Source organism: Schistocerca nitens, chromosome 8 (genome assembly GCF_023898315.1).
Source record: "Schistocerca nitens isolate TAMUIC-IGC-003100 chromosome 8, iqSchNite1.1, whole genome shotgun sequence".
NCBI classification, from domain to species: Eukaryota; Metazoa; Arthropoda; class Insecta; order Orthoptera; family Acrididae; genus Schistocerca; species Schistocerca nitens.
The window spans coordinates 415,843,427-415,865,660 of NC_064621.1; the positions used below are offsets into that span (position 1 = coordinate 415,843,427).

Consider the following 22,234-nt stretch of genomic DNA (forward strand, 5'->3'; position numbering starts at 1 on the left):
GTAAAGCTGTCTCACACGAGTACGCGGCATCTCCAAGTGATAGCTCAACCACTGACGCTGTTCACACACCTTGTTTCAGGCCTGGTAACAACGATTAACATGAATAATGCTAATACACTCGGTCAGGGGGAATTTCAGCTCTAAACATTTACATACTCGTCGATGGTGTGTATGTGTGGGAAGTTACATGGACGTCCGATCATGTCCTCTGCGTACTTCGCTTTTCTGTTAGGCTGTGAATATTTTTAAGTATATAAATTTGTAAATTTCGCTGCTAATTTTCGGAGAATAAAGTACCATGAAAACTTAGTATTTCGAAAATAGCAGGGAATTCCAGAAAATTCGAGCTACGTTTAATACAGCATTTTTCAGTTGACAGGAAGCCTGCTCACATAGTTGGGACATTTGCCTAACCGCTAACATTTCAGCCATTAAAGGCTCACTGATACAGGCTGTCCACATCCACAGGTAGAAATGGCAGAACCCAGGAAGTGGAATAAAGAAAGACAGACGGGGATGGCCTTCTACTCAAAATATATAAAAATCAAAAACCAAAAGAGACACTAACTTTTCTGGACAGAGGGGGAAACGGAAGCCAGAAAGTGCATTCTCTCCTCCATCTACACACTCGCATAGCCAGTCTGCAGACAAGTGATCATAATCGTACTGCTTAGGGAATTGCTGATGACAGTGAGTCCACATGCATTTCTCAAATTTCCGGAAGAATGCCTTTCAAATGTTACATTTTTTTGAATTATAATTTCTTGAACATTATGCTAGAGATTATGAAAATTCTTATGACACTGTTAAGTGTGACAAACTGGTGCTTATCTTAGGTGAACTGGGGGTGGATGATTGTGACATCCGATTAATCAGAAGTCTACAGTGGAACCAAAGAGCTTGTGTGCGCGTCGATGGTCCACTGTCAGACGTAGTGACGATTGTGAAACGATTTCGCCAAAGCTGCATTCTATCCTCATTACTTTTCAAAATCTATTCTGAATAGATTTTCCTAGATACTCCTGATGAAACTATTAAGGAGTAGTGGTTAATGGAATTACCATCAATAACAGCACATATGTTGGTGACACTCTTTTTTGCAACTAGGCTGCAGAGTCTGTAAGAACTACTAATCCCTGTTAGTGAACACAGCAGTGCCGTGCGGGTACGTTTTAAACATCATGAAGACAAAATGGATGGCTGTTAACAGAAACCGAGATGAAACTCGGGACACTCATACACTCGGTAATGATAAGATCGAAAGGTTTTCATCACATAAATATTCGGGGTGTCAAATCAACGCCGAATTGGACTTATCTGAAGAACTTAAAAAGGCCAGTTCTTTTCAGAAAATGAAGAAAGTATTACACTATCCACTCATCCACTTAGTTGCTACATGTACAGTATCCGCTCTATGGAGTTGAGACCAGTCCATCCGAATCGGTATGTCAGTCAGGCAGAATCGCCGTGAGCATTGAGGCAATCATCCCAGCACCAGTGAAGATACTCGTTTGATAAAACACTGTGCCCTGTTTCGCGTGCATAACTAGCTGCTGCACACGCTCGTCCAACAGGGACCGAAAGCGTGATAATCGCATGGGGACCTAGAGGAACACAGGGCGGGTGCTAGTGTTCCCATTTCAGTGAGACTAGCCTTCTACATCCACCAGTGTCTTGCGTCAAACCGCGACCATCACGGGATTAGGCGCACCGTTCCACAACGGTGGTTCTCGAAAGACACATCCTTTATCCTCCGATGGATTGCTACAGGTATTTGTACTTTTGAAGCCAAGAGAAGAATAAGACTATCTTGGTCCCGTTTGGATGCATTTGGTAATAACGTCGCCGTTGTTAACATTCCCGCATTCATAGAAAATCACAAATGCCGCATTAATCCATTGCCTACAAGTCGCATCAAAGTCGCGCTACGTTGCATGTATACTGAAGTGACAAAAGTCATGGGATAACGATATGCAGATATACACATGGATGTAGTTTCACATACAGAAAGTATAAAACGGCAGTGCACTGGCGGAGCTGTTATTTTTGTACTCGGATGTTTTACGTGAAAAGGTTTCGGACGTGATTATGGGCGCACAACGCCAATTAACAGACATTGAACGCGGAATGATACTTGGAGCTAGACGAATGGGACATTTCATTTGGGAAATCGTTAGGGAATTCAATATTCCGAGATCCACGACGTACGAGCAACGTATCCGTTAAGACAACACGGGGTTTGGCTATGGCAGCAGCTGGCCGACGCACAAGTGGCTTTGCTAACAGCACGACGTCGCCTGCAGCGCCTCTCCTGGGCTGGTGATCATGTCGGTTGGACTCTAGACAGCTGGAGAACCGTGGCCTGGTCAGATGAGTCCCGATTTTAGTTGGTGAGAGCTGATGGTAGGACTCAAGTGTGGCGAAGAAACCACTAAGCTTGTACCCAGGTTGTCAAAAAGGCACAGTGCAAGCTATTTGTGGTTCCATAATGGTGTGACCTGTATTTACAAGGAATGGACTGGGTCCTGTGGTTCCACTGAATCGAGTATCGACTTGAAATCGTTATTTTCGGCTACTGGCAGACCATTTGCAGCTATTCATGGACTTCATGTTCCCAAACAACGGAGGAATTTTTATGGGTGCAGTGCGCCATGTCACCGGTCCATAGTTGTTCGTGATTGGTTTCAAGAACATTCTGGACAATTCGACTTGGCTACTCAGATTGCCCGACATGAATCTCATCGAACGTTTATGTGCCATCGGGACTTAACGGAGAGGTCAGTTCGTGTACAGAATCCTGCACCTGCATTACTTCCGCAGTTATGGATGGCTACAGAGGCGGCAACGTGGCTCAATGTTTCTGCAGGGGACTTCCGACGACTTGTTGAATCCAAGCCACGTCACAGTTGCTGTACTACGCCGGCGAAAAGAGGTGTGACACGACAGTTACGAGGTATCCCATAACTTTCATCACCTCACTGTACATTGCAGCAACGCTCTCAGACCGAAGTTTCTCATTTATTATTAATATTATTATTAAAATCGTAGGCGTATTTTCATGCTAAATGTGAGTTTGGCGCAAATTATATTTGTAAGGGAGGGGGAGGGCCAGCAGGAGACAGGAACAAACGGTGCTCTCTGCGCCCCTACACTCTCCCCCCCCCCCCCCGCCCCTTCCCCCTTCAGAAGCCAACCCTGGATACGCTCCTGCAGTCCTAATGCGGAAGGGCAGAACTTCTGATTGCACTGAACCTCCGACTCGCATTCTTGAAGCGTGTTATTGATGGAACTTCAGAAATCATAGCGTCAAATAGTATTACGGTAGTAGCATAATTGTGTGTGTGTGTGTGTGTGTGTGTGTGTGTGTGTGTGTGAGCGCTCGCGTGTGTGTGTGTCGACGGAAGTTCCAAATGCCATGGTTCGATACCCAGTGAGTCCTAGGATTTTCATCACTTACTTCGCCACTGGCAGTGTTTGTTAATTGAAAAATGTTTGTTAATTGAAAAATGTTGATTTGCGCCGTGGTCCTGAGTGCACGTTAATCTGTAGGCACCGCTAAACTGGCTGGGTAAGTTGGTACAAAGGTCAGAAAAGACGTAAGGCGTACCACGTCCAATACGACCATGTGTAGTACAGCACTATGGTGTTCAAACCGAGCTCCGGGTGGATGACTGTTTTACCTAATAGTATATGCAGTAAGGTATTTTTTCAGTGGCGGCTAGATGACTAACTGGATGATGAAGCTCAGGAGTATACCTCGAGCTGTTGAGCATTTTATCCAGAGCTGTTTAAGCCTACAACAAAGAACTGCTTACAAATCGCCATATATATATCCACTGTACGGAGGTTTAGCGGAAATTCCTACGATTAAAGTAGTCTCAGGTAATCCATCAAGGAAAGTGGGACTGGGGCCGGACACGAAGAACTTGAATTATAACAAAAGCATAGGCTGTATTTGGATTCGATGTTGTCTATTCTTTTTAATACGTCCAACCAGTTTCGACACCAAATGATTTTATCTTCAGGCCCCTAGTGTAAACTGCCACCCACAACTGTTTTCATGTGCAATAGCCAAAATTAGCTGGATTACGTACCTTCCGTGGCAATAACAAGCGCAGCATGGTTAAATTCTTCGCCTGAGTCAGTCTGTCGACTCTTCAGTTGTGTAACTCGCCTGTTGCTGACAAAGGCCATCCAACTCATTGTTTACTATACAATTCCATTGTTCCAAATCCACAAGCTTTACATCTGTTTGCCCAGTGCCGCACATTGCTAAAATTAAGGCCATAACCGTAAACATATTTCATTCGTCGATGGATTTTAGTTGGAGCTGCTGTTAGGAACATCCAACACCTTTTGACAAAGGATCGTGTTAACATCCGAACTGAAAGCAACTACAAAGGATCTTGAAAAATATCATATAGCTAACGATCTTGCAAATAATTTCTCAGGCTGCTAGTAGAATACCAGAAAACGGATGATTATTTAAAGAATCGATTTTCTATCTTTAAAAGAGCTTCAAACGTTTGGGTAATTTATAGATGAGTTAGTGTGTTAACTATTTTATTTTAAGCACTTCAGCAAGAAAAAGTATAGGAAAGGTTTAAAATTAAGTTTAACATTTGTTGGAAGGCACTAAATGCTTTCAGCCGGCCGAAGTGGCCGTGCGGTTAAAGGCGCTGGAGTCTGGAACCGCAAGACCGCTACGGTCGCAGGTTCGAATCCTGCTTCGGGCATGGATGTTTGTGATGTCCTTAGGTTAGTTAGGTTTAACTAGTTCTAAGTTCTAGGGGACTAATGACCTCAGCAGTTGAGTCCCATAGTGCTCAGAGCCATTTGAACCATTTTGAACTAAATGCTTTCATTATGAAAGACTGAATGAATATAATCTGGGTAATTTGCGCTCCGTTTGAAGCAACCCTAGTTTTTCATGCATCCCAAAGTTTATGACGTTATATCGCCTGATCTATGTGTACAATGATAAAATTTTTCACTTACGCAGATACTGTCTAAATTGTGTTGCGAATAAACTTGGTAGTAAAGACTTAATAAATTAAAACGTCTTGTCTGATGCTGAAGTTTTACTGGAAGAAAAATGAAAACTTCTTTCATTTCACCGTTTTGTGTACGTATGTGTGTACGGTGGTGGGTGGGTTGAAAGAGAGGGGGCGGGGGTGTCAACGAGAAAACGTTTTGCTAAGGTTTGTAATTAAATATAAAGTTTGTTGGACGTCGCTAAGGCTCTCTCTCAAATCTCTGGATGAACAAAGACCGGGTATTTGCATGCCGTCGCATCGGTTGCGCTGCCTCAACACATACCCAATTTCCATATGTAATAGTTGCTTTATTGTGTTTTACTTTTAAATTTTTAAATTCAATCAATAATTACGCGAAATATTGAAAATTAAATTTTTGTTGTACCTGCAAACCGATAGATAGGCACTTTCAATTTGTACCTGGTTTCTAGACGGCGTTTTATTAATGTAGGGAAGGAAAGATGTCGCCGTGGACTCCGCAGGTTGCCGCGTGTACAAAACTGGGAGCAGGACCGCACAGTGAATGCGAAAGGGTGAGTGATCAGCGGCGACGTTGTGCCTATTGAGCTCATTACTTTTATGGGCGGGTGTCCACATCGACAGCAACACTCACACTTAAACGCTTCCTAAACGACAATAAAACGTGCTGCTACCATGACTGGTTTAAGTAACTATAGCTTTGAGCTGTACTTTAGTAGCTACAATATATCTTCTTTGCAAAATTCAGCTGTAACTTTACATCGCATCTTGATGTCCCACGGTGATTACTAACAACAGCCCTCTAAGCGGAACAATAGCTCTTAATTTTCAGAGTTTGAACTGCACCTGCAAGGCCGCATAGAAATGTAAACAGTAACAGAATGCAGGCAACAAGCGGTGTGGTGCAGGCTCCTCGTAAATTTCGAACGCCACGACAGCCGGTTTGTGGCAATGGTGACTACCTATATATCTTCCTATTTTCTGTTCTTCATTCGCCATTACTGTCTCTTCATTAGACGTCTTAAAATTTTCTGCATAGTTTATACCTCTTAGATTAAGTAGTAATAGGCTGCACAAAACACTAACAGAACTCTCTATCGTTGAATTATTGTTGCACTATCAAACAACATTATACAAACATTGTGTACGAATGCGACAATTGTGTATCGTGTAATTATTATCTTTCTAGTTGTTAGTTGCGTAATTAACCCTAGCAATACCGCGGCATTTCCAATACGCGTATTATCAAGCGGTGGGAAGTACTTTCTGCTCCCCCCCCCCCCCAAAAAAAAAAATTTATTAATTGTTGTTGAATTATATTAACAACACAATTTTGAAAGAGGTACTGATGTGTAACTGGGGTTCAGAACCTAAAAATATATTTTAGCATAGTCTTAGCAATATCAACCCACTTTTAATGACGTGTACTACAGACTTTATTGCCACAAAAAAAAAAAAAAAAATCTGGCTATGACATTCAGTGGAGAAACTGACATGTACTACTGAGACTTACCCCAAAAATTTAAGTTTAACTGAGAAATTTACCGGGGGAGGTTCGAGTCCTCCCTCGGGCATATGTGTGTGTGTGTGTGTGTGTGTGTGTGTGTGTGTGTGTGTGTGTGTTTGTCCTTAGGATAATTTAGCTTAAGTAATGTGTAAGCTTAGGGACTGATGATCTTAGCAGTTAAGTCCCATAAGATTTCACACACATTTGAACATTTCTTTGAAAAATTTAAAACATATATGAAGTTAACTGGAAGAACTCCTTAAAAACATTACACATATTTTTTGAGAGATTAAAGTATAAAATAACTTACTAGATTACAATATCTTAAAAAGACGGGTGTAGAGTACACCCCCACTCCCTCCTTGGTATTGCAAGGGTTAATGGAATGTGGGGTCTGTCATAATTTTTACACATCGGGCCATAAAGTTCACGCAGCAAATAAATAAATAAGTGTTAGGAAATCGATGCAGTATGTTGCTTCGTCGCACGGTCCTGTTTCGACCACAGTAACTACACAGCTAATTACGGCAATAGCTTGCGTCTACCAGGGATTGCAACAGGTCCTCCAAGAAACGCACTGAATAGTGCCAGGCTGCGAGGAATGCAACGAATGAAGGCATTTCTTATCGTTCAAACGTGGTAAAAGTATACATATACATCGATACGCCACAAGCCACCGTACGGTGCGTGGCGGAGGGTATCTTGTACCACTACTAGCCATTTCTTTTCCTGTTCCACTCGCATATAGAGCTAGGGAAAAGTGACTATCTATACGCCTTCGTATGAGGCCTAATTTGTCGTATTTTATTTTTGTGGTCCTTACGCAATGTATGTTGGTGGCAGTAGAATTTTTCGGCAGTCAGCTTCAAATTCCGGCTCTCTAAATTTTCTCAATAGCGTTCCTCGAAAAGAATGTCGCCTTTCCTCGAGGGATTCCTTTTGAGTTCGTGAAGCATCTCCGTAACACTCACGTGTTGTTCGAAACTCCAGGTAACAAATCCGGCAGCCCGCCTCTGAATTGCTTGTCTTACTTCAACCTGACGTGGTACGAATCCCAAACACTCTAGCAGTACTCAAGAACAGGTCGCGCCACCGTCCTATACGCTTTACAGATGAGCCACAGTTTCCTAAAATTCTCCCAATAAACCGAAGACGAGCATTCGCCTTCCCCACTACAACCCTCATCTGCTCGTTCCATTTCATATCGCTTTGCAACGTTCCGCGCAGATATTTAAACGACTTGACTGTGTCAAGCAGGACACTAATAATACTGTGTCCAGACGTCACAGATTTGTTCTTCCTACTCATCCGCAGTAAATTACAATTTTCCGCTTTTAGAGCTAGCTGCCATTCATCACACAAACTAGGAATTTTATCTAAACCGTCTTGTGTGGATGTTTCCTGTGGAACGATACTTCAGTGGATCGGTCCTACTGAGTTTTCTACACTCGGGCGCAACCTTCTTGTTCTCATACTTCTGGGAACAGTTCATTACTCTAGGGATCTCTGGTAAATTATCCTCCGTGAAAATACCAGTGATGCTCTTTTCTTCCATCGCCAGTATCCGAATGGGCTGCCTGAAGTTCAAGCGTTATCGTTCCTTTTCGGTCTCGTAATAAATTAGTGTACGGCAACCGCGACTGCAGCATTTGCAAGAAAACTCCATTCATTAAGCTCTAACGTTGCACCTGCCGACAGGCAACTCGTCTTATTTGAGACTTGCTGGCAGATTAAAATTCTACGCCGGAACGAGTCTCGAACTGGAAACATTTACAAGTGATTGGATATCTCAGTCGATAAGAGCACTCCGCGCCAAAGACAAGGTTCGAGTGCGATAGAAGGTGTCAGCCTGCCAGGTAGTTCCAAAACAACACACATTGCACGGTAGAGCGAAATACGCTTTATGAGAACTTGGCTTATGGACGTACAAACTGAGTTCAGAAATCCATTAATCACCAGTACCTAAGTTTTTATTTGGTTTTGTTTTTACAGTGTCCATTTTGACCCTTGGATACACGAATCAGGATTCCACCCTGGTGTCCACATGGCTACAGTAGGTTCTGATAACTTGACGTGCCTGCTGACTGTCTCTATTTGTAGTTATTACACAGTTCTGTTTGACATAAAAAAACGGAGGTTTATTTCTGCTAGACGCTCTTGCTTTGCGTAATAGGTGGGTTACCGCAGAACCCAAACGCAATAAGCACCTCATTTTCCGCACTGGGTATGTAATCGTCCTGTGGAATGCGATGCAATATTCCCAGGGTCATGAACGTATCCTGCCTAGTATACAGCACAGAACCACTGAAAACATAACAGTGAATGTGCTGTCTGCGGCGAAGTGCAAAGTGACCCGTTGTAACACCTCTTCACTCACACGCGTGCGAGAATTTCACCGCAGACTAACACGCATTGAAAAACCTGAAACTGGAACACTGCCCAACAGGTGTCATTGTCTGATTACGTACAGTAGCGCACACACCTTTTCCATATCTGTTCTAAACCAGAAAACAAGGCAGGAAAGGTTCGTTCCAGAGTACACAAACTCTAGGCGAGGAAATCCTGTTGCTATTTGCACTCCAGTATGGCCAGGAAGGGGAGGGGAACAGAAGGCAGACAAATCGCTTTGTGGAAGTTATGATGTTGATGTTGTTTTCAGTAAGAAGGCTGGTCTGATGCAGCCACGCTTGCCTAGTATTCGGCAGGAAGCATCAAAATTAACGTACCAACCCCATTAAGATAGGGAATAAAGTCCGGGAAAAAGGTGACGACTTACAGATTAGAAACAGTTCATTCCACAATTCCTAGATAAATAAAATGTTATAGGCTGTTGTCCGCGGGAAATGCCTGTACCAACAAACGGCACTTCAATTCTGGAATGGTACATACGAATGAGCAGTGTGCTCAGTTCGGCTTATGACGTAAAAAAGAGAGATCGCATCGCAGCCCCGTGTCGTAGTATGTTACGGTGGATTCGACGGGAGTTATCCTGTATTTCAAATCCGCGAATGCACCGAAACGTGAAATCTGTGTTGCGACGTCACAGATCTCATCGCCCTCGACGTTCATGCTCTGTCTGAGGATTACTTCAGGCATGGGCAACTGGCTTAGTCGGTGACAGCGTTTGCTTCGGAGGGCAAAGATCGAACTTCGAGTCCTGACCCGGCAAGCAGTTTTAAGCCATCGGGAAATTTAATTACAACGTGCATCCCTATGTAGTGAAGGACTAGTCCTCTGTGATTGTATCTCATTTAGATGCCTCAGAAAATAGTTGAATTCTGAGACGATAACAGTGTTATTTATCAAAAGTGAATATAAAGTGAAACCACATTTCTCACTGATTACTGAGTGTTCTCGAACACATCTGATTTTCCAGAATTAAATGTAATCGTTATTGAGCAACATCTGCATTCTTTACCAGAAAATCTTGCAGATCTAAGCGCCGTCCGTCTAAATGTAACGTTACCAATGAACGCACATAAATACCGGATAATTGCCTCTGCCCTCGGGTTTAGAATCAAATTGTAATTCGAATTTCGAGACTTCTTTTACTAATTAACGACGATAATACCTTTTCAGAGTCACAAACATTTCTCGTTTTGAAACTTCCAGAATGAAATTTTCACTCTGCAGCGGAGTGTGCGCTGGTATGGAACTTCCTGGCAGATTAAAACTGTGTGCCGGGCCGAGGCTCGAACTCGGGATCTTTGCATTTCGCGGGCAAGTGCTCTACCAACTGAGCTCCCAAGCACGACTCATGACCCGTCATCACAACTTCAGTTCTACCAGTACCTCGTCTTCTACCCTTCAAACTTCACAGTGTGCTCCCTCCCGCCGTTGGATAAGCAGCTGCCAGCAGCAAGTCGTATACTCTTAGCTTACTTACTTGTTACATAGTTTAATTCTTAATTTCTTTGCGTGTTTTTGGGTACTTGCATTGTTTAATTCATAAATTTCGGGCGTATTATAGTATTTGAGAGTTGTAGCATCGCGCTTTAGTGTTTACTTCGTAGATTCTAACTTAAATTGCGTGTGAGTTTCGTATAGGAGGTGTAATTTCGAGTTTTAGTTACTGTAATCGTAAATTCAGGCAGATTGTAGCGCAGTCGTTAGGCATTTGTACAGGTTAGTTCATACATTCTTTGCGTGTTTCCCTTGCGTTATCTAGGCACGGACTCGTGTTTCGCCGGCCGAAGTGGCCGTGCGGTTAAAGGCGCTGCAGTCTGGAACCGCAAGACCGCTACGGTCGCAGGTTCGAATCCTGCCTCAGGCATGGATGTTTGTGATGTCCTTAGGTTAGTTAGGTTTAATTAGTTCTAAGTTCTAGGGGACTAATGACCTCAGAAGTTGAGTCCCATAGTGCTCAGAGCCATTTGAACCATTTTTTTGACTCGTGTTTCAGTAACTGTTGTTCAACATCGATTAGAATGGACAGGGACTGTGATTGCTGTGTTCGGATGAGGGCTGAGTTGGCATCCCTTCGCTCACAGCTGCAAGCGGCGCTGACTTCGGTCGCGCAGCTTGAGGCTGTTGCGAATGGGCACCACTGTGGGGAGCCGGACTTGGGTATCACGGGGATATCAACCTCGTCCCGTCGGTCCCCAGATCGGTCTGCCGCTGTGGTTGCCCCGGTTGCTGCCCGCAGTGGGGCTGAGCTCTCGCCTGTGGTTGATTGGGAGGTCGTTCCAAGGCGTGGCAGACAGCGAGAGACGTCCCCGGAGGCTGATCAGAAAGCCTCCCCGGTGCGTCTGACAAACAGGTTTCAGGCACTGTCTCTGGCTGAGCCAGATGCAGCTGCCTGCCCTGTTTCAGAGGATCATTCTCAGCCTTCAAGGTCCGGGCAGTCACAGAGGGTGGGCTTATTGGTAGTTGGTAGCTCCAATGTTAGGCGCGTAATGGGGCCCCTTAGGGATATGGCGGCTAAGGAGGGGAAGAAATCCAGTGTGCACTCCGTGTGCATTCCGGGTGGGATCATTCCTGATGTGGAAAGGGTCCTTCCGGATGCCATGAAGAGCACAGGGTGCAGCCAGCTGCTGGTGGTGGCACATGTCGGCACTAATGACGTGTGTCGCTTTGGATCTGAGGAAATTCTCTCTGGATTCCAGCGGCTATCTGATTTGGTGAAGGCTGCCGGTCTTGCTTACGAGATGAAGGCAGAGCTCACCATCTGCAGCATCGTTGACAGAACCGACTGCGGACCTTTGGTGCAGAGCCGGGTGGAGGGTCTGAATCAGAGGCTCAGACGGTTTTGCGACCGTGTTGGCTGCAGATTCCTTGACTTGAGCCATAGGGTGGTGGGGTCTCGGGTTCCGCTGAATAGGTCAGGAGTTCACTACACTCAGCTGGCGGCTACACGGGTAGCGGAGGCTGTGTGGCGTGGACTGGGCGGTTTTTTAGGTTAGAAGGCCTCGGGAAAGTACGGGGTGGGCTGCAATCTCAAAGGGTGCATGGCAAATACAGGACGTGCTTGGATCAAGGAACAGTCGGAATTGTAGTTGTAAATTGTTGTAGTTCTGCTGGGGAAGTCCCTGAGCTACAAGCGCTAATAGAAAGCACAGAGGCTGAAATCGTTATTGATACAGAAAGCTGGCTAAAGCCTGAAATAAGTTCTGCAGAAATTTTTACGAAGTCTCAGACGGTGTTCAGGAAAGACAGATTAGGCAGAATTGATGGTGCAGTGTTTGTGTCTGTCAGTAGTGGTTTATCTTGTAGTGAAGTCGAAGTAGATACTCAGTGCGAATTGGTATGGGTGGAGGTTATACTTAACAGCCGAACTAAGTTAATAATTGGCTCCTTCTACCGACCCCCAGACTCCGATGATATAGTTGCTGAACAGTTCAGAGAAAATTTGAGTCTCGTAACAAATAAATACCCCACTCATACGGTTATAGTTGGTGGGGACTTCAACCTTCCCTCGATATGTTGGCAAAAATACTTGTTCAAAACCGGTGGTAGGCAGAAAACATCTTCCGAGATTGTCCTAAATGCTTTCTCCGAAAATTATTTCGAGCAGTTAGTCCACGAACGCACGCGAATTGTAAATGGTTGCGAAAACACACTTGACGTCTTAGCCACAAACAATCCAGAGCTAATTGAGAGCATCATGACTGATACAGGGATTAGTGATCACAAGGTCGTTGTAGCTAGGCTCAATACCTTTTCTTCCAAATCCACCAGAAACAAACGGAAAATAATTTTATTTAAAAAAGCGCATAAAGTGTCTTTAGAAGCCTTCCTAAGAGACAATCTCCATTCCTTCCGAACTGACTATGCAAATGTAGACGAGATGTGGGTCAAATTCAAAGATATAGTAGCAACAGCAATTGAGATATTCATACCTCATAAATTGGTAAGAGATGGAACTGATCCCCCTTGGTACACAAAACAGGTCCGAACGCTGTTGCAGAGGCAACGGAAAAAGCATGCGAAGTTCAGAAGAACGCGAAATCCCAAAAATTGGCTAAAATTTACTGACGCGCGAAATTTGGCACGGACTTCAATGCGAGATGCCTTTAATAGGTTCCACAACGAAACATTGTCTCGAAATTTGGTAGAAAATCCAAAGAAATTCTGGTCGTATGTAAAGTACACAAGCGGCAAGACGCAGTCAATACCTTCGCTGCGCAGTGCCGATGGTACTGTTACCGACGACTGTGCCGCTAAAGCGGAGTTATTGAACGCAGTTTTCCGAAATTCCTTCACCAGGGAAGACGAATGGAATATTCCAGAATTTGAAACACGAACAGCTGCTAGCATGAGTTTCTTAGAAGTAGATACCTTAGGGGTTGCGAAGCAACTCAAATCGCTTGATACGGGCAAGTCTTCAGGTCCAGATTGTATACCGATTAGGTTCCTTTCAGATTACTCTGATACAATAGCTCCCTACTTAGCAATCATATACAACCGCTCGCTCACCGATAGATCTGTACCTACAGACTGGAAAATTGCGCAGGTCGCACCAGTGTTTAAGAAGGGTAGTAGGAGTAATCCATCGAACTACAGACCTATATCATTGACGTCGGTTTGCAGTAGGGTTTTGGAGCATATACTGTATTCAAACATTATGAATCACCTCGAACGGAACGATCTATTGATACGTAATCAGCATGGTTTCAGAAAACATCGTTCTTGTGCAACGCAGCTAGCTCTTTATTCGCACGAAGTAATGGCCGCTATCGACAGGAGATCTTAGGTTGATTCCGTATTTCTGGATTTCCGGAAAGCTTTTGACACCGTTCCTCACAAGCGACTTCCAATCAAGCTGCGGGCCTATGGAGTATCGTCTCAGTTGTGCGACTGGATTCGTGATTTCCTGTCAGGAAGGTCGCAGTTCGTAGTAATAGACGGCAAATCATCGAGTAAAACTGAAGTGATATCAGGTGTTCCCCGGGGAAGCGTCCTGGGACCTCTGCTGTTCCTGATCTATGTAAATGACCTGGGTGACAATCTGAGCAGTTCTCTTAGGCTGTTCGCAGATTATGCTGTAATTTACCGTCTAGTAAGGTCATACGAAGACCAGTATCAGTTGCAAAGCGATTTAGAAAAGATTACTATATGGTGTGGCAGGTGGCAGTTGACGCTAAATAACGAAAAGTGTGAGGTGATCCACATGAGTTCCAAAAGAAATCCGTTGGAATTCGGTTACTCGATAAATAGTACAATTCTCAAGGCTGTCAATTCAACTAAGTACCTGGGTGTTAAAATTATGAACAACTTCAGTTGGAAAGACCACATAGATAATATTGCGGGGAATGCAAGCCAAAGGTTGCTTTTCATTGGCAGGACACTTAGAAGATGCAACAAGTCCACTAAAGAGACAGCTTACACTACACTCGTTCGTCCTCTGTTAGAATATTGCTGCGCGGTGTGGGATCCTTATCAGGTGGGACTGACGGAGGACATCGAAAGGGCTGCAAAAAAGAGCAGCTCGTTTTGTATTATCACGTAATAGGGGAGAGAGTGTGGCAGATATGATATGCGAGTTGGGATGGAAGTCATTAAAGCAAATGCGTTTTTCGTCGCGGCGAGATCTATTTACGAAATTTCAGTCACCAACTTTCTCTTCCGAATGCGAAAATATTTTGTTGAGCCCAACCTACATAGGTAGGAATGATCATCAATATAAAATGAGAGAAATCAGAGCCGAACAGAAAGGTTTAGGTGTTCGTTTTTCCTACGCGCTGTTCGGGAGTGGAATGGTAGAGAGATAGTGTGATTGTGGTTCGATGAACCCTCTGCCAAGCACTTAAATGTGAATTGCATAGTAGTCATGTAGATGTAGATGTAGATGAAGCTCTTCCGCGAACCCTGCAGGCTAGCACTTCTGGAAGAAAGGATATTCCTCACCTTGGCTTACGTATGAACCTGTTCCTGCAGGCTATATTTTCTTCCTCGTTACCAAGTATCTGTTTTACCTTCGTATCCACTGCAATTTGTCTGTTTCTTTTTCTAGTTTCTTTCTTCTGTAGCATCTATAAAAATTATAATTTTACTTTTCGTGCTGGGGACATTCCTACACAAGTTGTCAGACTGGAAATGTAAGGTTAACTGCTGCTACCTCTAGATGTTTCTTTTTCTTTCCCACGATAGAGAGCTATTTTTAATGTCTCAGTGAAATACGGGCTTTTTGTTTTCACAGTGTTTCGACGAATGTGATTTGTTGATTCGGCTTGGAAGGACTTTTAATATGTTCAGTCCCCACTTTTTCGAACTATGATTGATGTTAGCTTTTTTTTCATTTGGAGTCAAAGAGTTTCACCTCCGTATGCGATCATTTCTCCAGATCAATCATGGATTTAATACAAAATGTGTATTTACTTTTGCCTGTAATTTGTTGCTGATAACTTAGTTCATATTTCACTTTTCGTTTTCCTGTAAAAGCCACATCGCGCTACCACTAGGAACACACTTCAGAGTGCTAAAATTTACCTTTTCCGATATTTTCGCTCTCTTGGTATTTTTCAGTACAACTGTCAACGCCGTTCCAATACAGCTCACAAGTCCAAGAGACTCAGAATAGCGGAGATAAGATAAGGCCAAAATCTGCCTGTTTTGCAGACGTGAACCGCGCCCATGACGTGATGGGAAGATATGGTGTAAGTTCGATAACTTCCCTGTTCAGGTGAAATTATATCGCAATATCAGGACACAGAATAAATTGTTTCGGTCATAATTAAGTCGCTAGAAGAGGATTAGGTCACATGCCTTCCCCTTCTCCCTTAACTTTGCGAAATTTAAGTTTTCGCCTTCTTACACTCATGTCTCTTCAGAGTCTAATAATCAGAAAGCAGAACTTTTGCATCTTACCACCTGTCTCGCTCGTATTCCTCGATTTCAGATCTGCGATTTCGTAACTAAGAACTGAGAATATGTACGAATAATCTATTGCGACGAACCGCTAATTGGTACAGAATTGACAGAACTTGGGGTGATTCAGAAAGAAGGGTTTATTACAGACAAACTGTGTGTGAGAGAGAGAAAGACTTCGCGCATGTCACTGAACAGAGGAAGGTTCAAAGTTTTGACACAGCTGCGTTGTTGTTTGTAGCAACTTGGCGGCTACACCACAAGAGAAATTATTTTGTGTGTTACAATTTCGCAAAGTCAACCCATTTTTGGCCTCCCACGTGACTAGACCTCACACCTTGCGATTTTTTTTTCCTGTGGAGGTACATAAAAGATAGAGTCTTTGCCTCAGACGTGGTAGATACTCTTCAAGATCTGAGAAATCGAATTGTTGAAGCTGTCGATTCAATAAAGAGAACCAGTTTTGATGTTTCTTGTGTAACGTATAGTGCTCATGTTGATGTATGGCACAGTGTCTTTGCGAACGTAAGACTGAACTTTGCTCTGTTCAGTGACATACTCATGAAATCTGTTCGTTCTTTTTCCGTCACCTTGTATATTGACTGTCAGTTGTTTCTTAATGTCACCTGTTTATTTTTTTTAATTTCACAGCATAATTTTTTGTTTTTGAAACATTCATACTGCCCTTTCTTTTTCTGCCAGGTGTCCTACTGTTTTGTCACTGACGATAACATTTCTGTCAACCGCAAAAAGTTTCTGGAAAACTGTTATTTTAAGGACATTGTTCCCAGCCACTCAGTACTAGCATTAGAATGTTTTGGCACTGATAAATGTTTAGTAAAAACCTGAACTTTGTGTGTGGACTTTGCTATCTCTCTACTTCGTAATCTATTTTCCAAGTGTGCTCGGAACCACCTATCTCGCCTTATTCTCTTTTATTCGAAGTGGGTCTTACTTATTCCGTGAAATCTGATGGTCAGTAAAATGAAATGGTTGTCATAGAGATAAAATGAAACCTGTGTTTCAGTAACCCGTGTGAATCACAACAAATATAACTTTTGGAAACACTTCCACAAACGGTCATGTACTTCTAATACTTAGAAAGTGACCACTGGCTCTGAAACCAGGCGCCTGCTCCAACACTATAGTTGAAAAACGCCCTACGCTCACTAACGTATTTTCGGAAGCAATCTGGAAAACATCGCTCATCCCTGCCATCACATGTGGAGGCTGTTGCTTACACGCTCATTAACATCATTCGCCACTAATTTCACACCCATCCATCTACTAAATTTCAAATCATTTTAAGTAATTACTTACAGTAGATTTCGTTGTGTTTGTTTATTGGAGCTATATTTAGCACGATTCCTTCTGTCGCTTGTGTGCAGTACCTAAATGACGTTTCTTTTTTCTCCTGCAGGTTCCATGACAGAAGAGAAGAGACTGTAAAGGAACCTCCGTTTCACTTACTCGCCATCGGACTGAATTCACGAGACTTGGTAAGTTCCTTTTTTCCGTCTGAATGACTACCTCGTTCGTTCGACATTTAAAAGTTCTTCGAAATGCGTTACGTCATGGTTTGGCTTGCGCAGTGAAAGTCAGTTCAGAATGAAGCAAGCATATTATCAAGGTTAAACAACAAATGAAGGTTAATGTTAGCACTTTCAACAGCTGAATTCCGCTCGCTACTTTTTTTCGTCAGCAATAGGTAAACGAAGGTCGCGTCAGAGGAGCAGAACTAAGTACTATAATCGATCTCCACCAATCTGGATGTCGAGACTGCGTCAAACTGGTCTGATATAAAGACGGGAGCGGTTTGCGTCCCCTGTAGCGCGCTGATGTAACAACGTGTTGCTTTTCTGAATGGCCACGTAAAGACCAGCGTTTAGTTCTTCATTGGTCGCGGAATATTTTAGTCAAAATGGAACGCGATAGTCAAAATGGAACGCGAGCTTGAATATCTATAGTTTCAACAACGTCAGTGCTTTTAGTCGTTGAGGAACATTGTATCAATAATACTCGTACTTACTGAAGAACATGCATGCCAATGCTGCAGCTTCCGTGACACTTTGTCAGGAGACTGAGAAAGTCAAAACTGAGTGGAAAGTCAGGTAAGATGATTCCATGCGACAAGAATTATACTGGCGGGAAAAGACGCCACACCAAGGAAGAGTTGTGTGACATAGACGAAAGTTGCTAGGAGTGTATCTACATTTGAAAGATGATGTCTATTCAAATTTCGCACCAGTAGCATATGAGCGGCACTAGCAACGCCACTATGAGAATGGAAATAAGGTTTCCTTTAATTACACGTCTTAAGGGTCCTGACCTTTAGTTACGTTAGTCAAGAATGACTTTAGGGCGACAAAGAAGCCATTGTCAACACCTCATTGAGTTTGAACGAGGTCAAGTAATAGGGCTACGACAAGCTGGATGTTCCTTCTCAGATACTGCAGAAAGACTTGGCAGAAATGTAGCCACTGTACGTGATTGCTGGCAGCGGCAGTCAGGAGAATGTAAGATCACAGGAAAATTGAACCCCAGACGACCACTGGGCCCTACTGAGAGGGAAGCCAACGTGTTCGAATTACGGCTGTGGCTCGCCGTACTGCATCTGGAACAGCAATCTGAGCAGCAACTGTCACTCTAGTGACACAACGAACTGTTACAAATCGGTTACAAACATACCGCCGTTTGAGTCTCGTACAGATTCCCGTATGGAGGACATAGCGATAGACATCCCTGGGGTTGTGAAGCAGCTGAATGGGTTGAAAATAAATAAATCGCCAGGTCCTGATGGGATTCCAATTCGGTTTTACAGAGAGTACTCTATTGCATTGGCTCCTTACTTAGCTTGCATTTATCGCGAATCTCTTGCCCAACCTAAAATCCCGACCCACTGGAAAAAAGCGCAGGTGACGCCTGCATATAAGAATGGTAGAAGGACGGATCCTCAAAATTACAGACCAATATCCTTAACATCGGTTTGTTGCAGGATTCTCGAACATATTCTCAGTTCGGATATATGAATTTCCTTGAGACAGAGAAGTTGCTGCCCATGCATCAGCACGGCTTTAGAAAGCATCGCTCCTGCGAAACGCAACTCGCCCTTTTTTCACATGATATCTTGCGAACCATGATTGAAGGGTATCAGACGGATGCCATATTCCTTGACTTCCGGAAAGCGTTTGACTCGGTTCCCCACTGCAGACTCTTAACTAAGGTACGAGTATATGGGATTGGTTCCCAAATGTGTGAGTGGCTCGAAGACTTCTTAAGTAATAGAACCCAGTACGTTGTCCTCGATGGTGAGTGTCCATCGGAGGTGAGGTTATCATCTGGAGTGCCCCAGGGAAGTGTGGTAGGTCCGCTGTTGTTTTCTATCTACGTAAATGATCTTTTGGATAGGGTGGATAACAATGTGCGGCTGTTTGCTGATGACGCAGTGGAGTACGGGAAGGTGTCGTCGTTGAGTGACTGTAGGAGGATACAAGTTGACTTGGACAGGATTTGTGATTGGTGTAAAGAATGGCAGCTAACTCTAAATATAGATAAATGTAAATTAATGCAGATGAGTAGGAAAAAGAATCCCGTAATGTTTGAATACTCCATTAGTAGTGTAGCGCTTGACACAGTCATGATTAAATATTTGGACGTAACATTGCAGAGCGATATGAAGTGGGACAAGCATGTAATGGCAGTTGTGGGGAAGGCGGATAGTCGTCTTCGGTTCATTGGTAGAGTTTTGGGAAGATGTGGTTCATCTGTAAAGGAGATCGCTTATAAAACACTAATACGACCTATCCTTGAGTACTGCTCGAGCGTTTGGGATCCCTATCAGGTCGGATTGAGGGAGGACATAGAAGCAATTCAGAGGCGGGCTGCTAGATTTGTTACTGGTAGGTTTGATCACCACGCGAGTGTTACGGAAATGCTTCATGAACTCGGGTGGGAGTCTCTAGAGGAAAGGAGGCGTTCTTTTCGTGAATGGCTACTGAGGAAATTTAGAGAACCAGCATTTGAGGCTGACTGCAGTATAATTTTACTGCCGCCAACTTATATTTCGCGGAAAGACCACAATGATAAGATAAGAGACATTAGGGCTCGTACAGAGACATACAGGCAGTCATTTTTCCCTCAGTTTGTTTGGGAGTGGAACAGGGAGAGAAGATGCTAGTTGTGGTACGAGGTACCCTCCGCCACGCACCGTATGGTGGATTGCGGAGTATGTATGTAGATGTAGATGTAGGTTATCTGAAGGACAATCCGAGCCACAGGTCCTGTAGCGTGTATTCTATGACCCCAAACCGCCGCCATTTGCGAGTGCAGTGGCGTCAAGCGAGTGTCCATTGGAAGGCAGGGTGGAGGTCTGTTGTGTTTTCTAATGAAACCTGATTCTGCCTCCGTGCCATGCTCTTATGTTGGTTAGGAGGAGGCCAGTTGAGGGCCTGCAACCAACTAGTCTGGGTGCTGGACACATTGGATCTCCTGGAGTTATGATCTGGGTGCAGTACCGTATGACAGCAGGAGCTCTCTCTTTGTTGTACCACGCACCCTGACTGCAAATTTATACGTTAGTCTGGTGATTCGACCTGTTGTGCTGCCATTCATGAACAGCGTTCCAGGTGATGTTTTCCAACAGAATAACGCCTGCCAACATACCTTTGTTGTAACCCAACATGCCCTACAGTGTGTCGACCGGTTGCCTTGGACTGCTTTATCACCAGATCTGTGGAGGAGGAGATCAGTGTTCAACGTCCCGTCGACAACGAGGTCATTACAGACGGAGCACAAGCTCGAATTAGGGAAGGATGGGGAAGGAAACTGGCCGTGCCCTTTCAAAGGAACCATCCCGGCATTTGCCTGAAGTGATCTAGGGAAATCACGGAAAACGTACATCAGGATGGCCGGACGCGGGATTGAACCGTCGTCCTCCCGAATGCGAGTCCAGTGCGCTAAACACTGCACCACCTCACTCGGTCGAGATCTGTCTTCCAATCAAGGACATCATCAGTCGACAATTCAGCGTCATCCACAAACAGCAAAAACCGCCCTTGTATTGACCGACCAAGTGCAACAAACATGGAACTCCATCCCGTAACCAGATATCCGGAACCTGTACAATACAATGCGTGCACGTTTGCATGCTTGCATTCGACATTCTGGCGGTTACCCCTGTTAATGATGTACCAGCATTTCACATTATCAATGGTTTATATCGCGCTTACGTTGACCCATGATTGTGCAACGTTACCTAGACAAAATGTGTTTCCGAAATATCATTTCTCAACATTAATTATTTTTTGGTGTTGCAATTTTTTTCCGTCGGTGTATCATCCGACGTCGTAGAGAGTTCTGAGCTCTTAACCCCGGAAACTAAACCACATTTGAAGTACCTTCGTTTTTCAAATAATGCTGTACTGTTTGCATCTAGTTCAGACAGATTCAGCAAGGAATTTTACAGAGCACGTCGAAAGTTGTCCTGAAATCAGTTACAACAAGACAAAAGTAATATGTAACTATCATTTCGAAAAATAAACTGTGAAGTCGTACAAAAAGCTGAAAAGTTTCTGTATTCAGAACTGTTGAGTACAACAACTAGGGTGGAAAGCAAAGATCGAGTAAAAATGTCCTGCATTGCATTTGATAAACTAAAAATAAATAGGCTGTTCTACACTAACCGTCCGATGTGTTTCAAATAAAAGCCCTGAAAAAGAAGTTTCGACTAATGACAGTGAGACGTTGACTTTATAGGTGAAAATCATTCACGACGCTCAGCTTGGAAGTTACCACGTGATACAGAAAAACAAAGGTGTCAGAGAACAGACTGGAGTGAAACATGTGGTTATGATTGTAATTGAAGACATGCGCGGAAACGTGACATTTAGGGGTGAGACCAATGTCAGTTTTGATAGTTCGCGTACACTGCAAAAAATGGCAACACTTGTCTCTGAGCTTTTACATTTGAGGGTTAGCCCGTTTTTCCGTGCATGCCTTCAATTAAAATGAAGCTGGGCAGCATGCGTAGCCAGGTAAATGGGTGATAGATTGGCAACGGAGGTTCTTTGCTGGAAATAATAGAAGACTGAACGACGACATTGTGCAATGTGTGTAGATGCCATAAGAAAACGTGCAGAGGCTGCGAACATCTGAAACCGTAATGAGTAGTCTAGACGACGCCTCTAAGCAGCAGTATAACTATACAACCACACACACACATACAACGTGGACCGAAAATACTACACAGCTCCAGCTAATTACCGTCGCCCATAAACATCCCACTTGCCCATATGGGGCAATACTGATACAGGGGAACCAAGGTGCTATCTGCCGTAAGAAGAACGATGCCCTTTGAGTACATTCGTCACGCTTCTTTTTTCTTAGCAAGTACGCTAACAGCTCGCTG

At 43.8% G+C, this 22,234-nt stretch overlaps 1 protein-coding gene across 4 annotated transcripts in view; it reads left to right on the forward strand.

Annotated features, from left to right (window-relative positions):
- The window catches only part of LOC126198561 (leucine-rich repeat-containing protein 24-like), a 438,607-nt gene that overhangs the window by 217,872 nt on the left and 198,501 nt on the right, over positions 1-22,234 (forward strand). For all 4 annotated transcript variants that reach the window (XM_049934992.1, XM_049934990.1, XM_049934991.1 and 1 more), the window contains exon 2: positions 17,249-17,327. The gene's annotated coding sequence lies outside the window, so the exon portion shown is untranslated. The remainder of the gene's footprint in view (positions 1-17,248; positions 17,328-22,234) is intronic.